Source organism: Vollenhovia emeryi, unplaced genomic scaffold (assembly GCF_000949405.1).
Source record: "Vollenhovia emeryi isolate VEMERY1.0 unplaced genomic scaffold, V.emery_V1.0 DF939121.1, whole genome shotgun sequence".
Classification (NCBI taxonomy): Eukaryota; Metazoa; Arthropoda; class Insecta; order Hymenoptera; family Formicidae; genus Vollenhovia; species Vollenhovia emeryi.
In genome coordinates, this window is record NW_011967245.1 from 4,224,461 (window position 1) to 4,227,552 (window position 3,092).

The window sequence follows — 3,092 nt, forward strand, 5'->3', positions numbered from 1 at the left end:
AATCCTAAAGGGAAAATTCTGATTTGTCCATTTTCTAACAGGCGACTGGTTGAATCTATCACTTTTCTTTCCAGTGTAGGCATCTTTTGAGCATTAGTTTGGGCATCAGGCCTTGCTGGGACATTATAAAGATAAAACGGGATAAATAAGACAAAGTAATGCCCACCGGGCATCAGCGGGCATTGGCGTACAACATTTTGGTCAGCGGTTTTTCCCCTTCCCTCGGAAAATCCCGATTTAATCACGATAAATTGTCGAGTCTAAAGGCTAGTCTACAATACATGGAGTAAGCGTGGAGTAAGCGTGGAGTAAGGAGTAAGGGAGAGCCCTAAAGGCTGGTCTACAATACATGGAGTAAGCTGGAGTAAGGAGTAGGAGTAAGAAATAAAATGGATTTATTTCCTTACTCCTACTCCTTACTCCAGCTTACTCCATGTATTGTAGACCAGTCTTAACACAATCATTCGTGGAAAGACCAAGTTATCTGCACTGTCTTATACAATCAACTTGAAACGTGCACCCCTGGTACACGTGTATCCTACATTCTGTGCGATCTGTTTCTCGATCGCCTGCCCGGTTAGAAAAAGATGTGCAATTGCCAGGTACTTACAGGCACGACGCGCAGCGGCGGAGTTGGGTCGAGCTGTAAAACACAAACGCACGCGGATTACAACGACGCCCAGGCAATAAGTAAGCGATTCGGGAAATAAGTGCAGATTAATTCTCAAGTGACGGGTGAAATATGAAATGTAACACTCACCTCACGGTTGCTCCGCCGTCGCCCGATGCCACCCAGACCTCCTCCTCCTCTCGGATTCCGTCGTTGCGCGCACAAACACTAGCGCACACACACACACACGCGCGTCGCGGAAACACGGTTAGACGATCGTGCGGCGTTTCGTACGGCGCCCTCGGTATTAACGGCTTCGCTTTATTACGTCGCGACGCGGCAGCAACGCGAAATAGGTTAAGCGCGAAGCCGCGCGCTTCGATCTCGCGACGGGCGAATTGCGAACGGCGGAAAGCCACGGCGCACGTACGCGAGGGTTCGCATTCGCGCGGCACCGAATCCCCGGATCGATCGCGACTCGTCGATCAAGTCCGCGTCCGCGACGAAACGGTCGAGTCCGCGGCACCGGCCGCGACGAGACAACAGCCACGATTTCACCGTCTCTTCTGCGATTTGCGTCCGTCGAAATACCTGAGGGAGGAATCGTCGTCTCGACGGTCGGCGGACACGATCGCGGCTCTTCGAGGCCCCAAGCCCGCGTTACGTTACGGTTCGAGATTGGCCAATCGGACGGCGAGCCGCTTCGGCTCCGGGCTCGGTTCTCCAATTCATTCGAGAGAGGAAAGCGCGCGAAAATTCTGCCCTCGCGGAAAAGTCGACGGCCGATTGGCCGAGAGCCACGCGGGCAGCCAATCGAATTCGCGCGTACGTTTCTTCTTCTGACGAGTCGGAGAATCGAGCCGCTGGTTGATTGGTCGATCCTGTCCGCCAACGAGCTCGCGAGACCCGCGATGTAAAACGGCCTTAAGGGTCAGGAAGACGCCGCCGCCGCCGCCGCCGCCGCCCGCCCGCGTCCGCGTCCGCTCGCGATCTGCCGCGCGAAAACGATATTCGACAATAATTACGCCAAGTAAAGCGTCTCGTCACGGTGAGTATTTCAATCGTTACGCGTCCGTTGCTCGAGTTATTCGCGCGACGGCTCGCGTTCAACTGTTTCACTTGCCCCGCGCCCCGCGAAGCTAGTCGCGCTCACTTGTTCTACTGTACGCGCGCACATCCGCATTGTGCCACGCGACAAATACTCGCGTCCGCGGGCGTCCCGAGGGAGAAAGCGAAGCGCGTATGGATACAAGGTAATTATTAAATATACGCGACGCTTCGTGATTCCCGTCCGCGCCTCTTGTCGTCTCGGCGCGGAGGGAAACGGTCGAGCGGGCGACACCGCGGCGAATGTTCGTCGCCTCACGGTTGTCGCGAGGGAAAGCGAGCGGGGAAGCTAACGGTAGTAGTTTAATCGCGCGTGGAAAACCGCCGCCCCGCGTGACCTGCCGCGATCGCGTCTTGCGAAGCAATAACTGCCGGCGGCGCGGCGCGGCGCGTGACTCTGCCCGCCCTTGAGAGCAACGGTCGCGCGAGAAAAACAAGGTGACGTACGCGTGACGTATATACGCATACCGTTTCGCTCCAGCGAAAGACGTGCGCCGCGCGCCAGCGAGCGTACCGGCGCGCTACAAAATGGACGCTCGCCGAATATTCTGCCTTCGATCGAGCCCGGTAAGTGGACTTATTTCTCTGGAGGGTAAAACTCACTTTCGTTCCGAAGACTGACCGAAACAATTAATTATGTATCAAGCGCGATTCTTGTGCATTGACTGGAGCGTACTCGATGTCGATTACGGGGCTCGTCGCACGGTCGTTTTGTTTGGTGCTGCGGGCGTTTAATTGAATATCTCGCGGTGAATTTGTGATAATTGATCTTCTCGAGGCAAAGGATATATTTTGTGAATTCGTGTTTGGCGATCGAGCGAAATGCTGTCGGCTCGCCGAACCCGGTGAGAAATGATTCGTCGATCGACGTCGAAACGACGCCGAATCGACATCGACGCCGTCGAATTGACGTCGATTCGACATCGTTTCGACGTCGATCGACGGATCATTTCTCACTGGGAATGTTCTGCCTTCGATTTGGTCCCGGTAAGTATAGACTGTGCGCGTATTAAACGTGGTCCTTTTGTCCGAGGAATAACCGAACGTTATTTTTATATATTATTTATGTATCAAGTGCGATTCTTATATTGACTGATTGTGAGTGTACTCGGTGTCGATTACGGGGCCTGCGGCACGGTCGTTTTGTTTGGTACTGCGGGCGCTTAATTGAATCTCTCGCGGTGAATTTGTGATAATTGATCTTCTCGAGGCAAAAATATATTTTGTGAATTCGTGTTTCGCGACGCTGTCGGTTCGCCGAATGTTCTGCCTTCGATTTGGTCCCGGTAAGTAGACTGTGCGCGTATTAAACGTGGTCTTTTTGTCCGAGGGATAAAACTTTCCTCTCGAAGAATAACCGAACGTTATTTTGATA

At 53.4% G+C, this 3,092-nt stretch overlaps 1 long non-coding RNA gene across 1 annotated transcript in view; it reads left to right on the forward strand.

Annotated features, from left to right (window-relative positions):
- The first annotated feature begins 1,602 nt into the window (after nucleotides 1-1,602).
- Nucleotides 1,603-3,092, forward strand: part of LOC105570317 — an 85,969-nt gene continuing 84,479 nt past the window's right edge. Inside the window, exon 1 of the long non-coding RNA XR_001009577.1 lies at nucleotides 1,603-2,284. This is a non-coding gene — a long non-coding RNA (uncharacterized LOC105570317). The remainder of the gene's footprint in view (nucleotides 2,285-3,092) is intronic.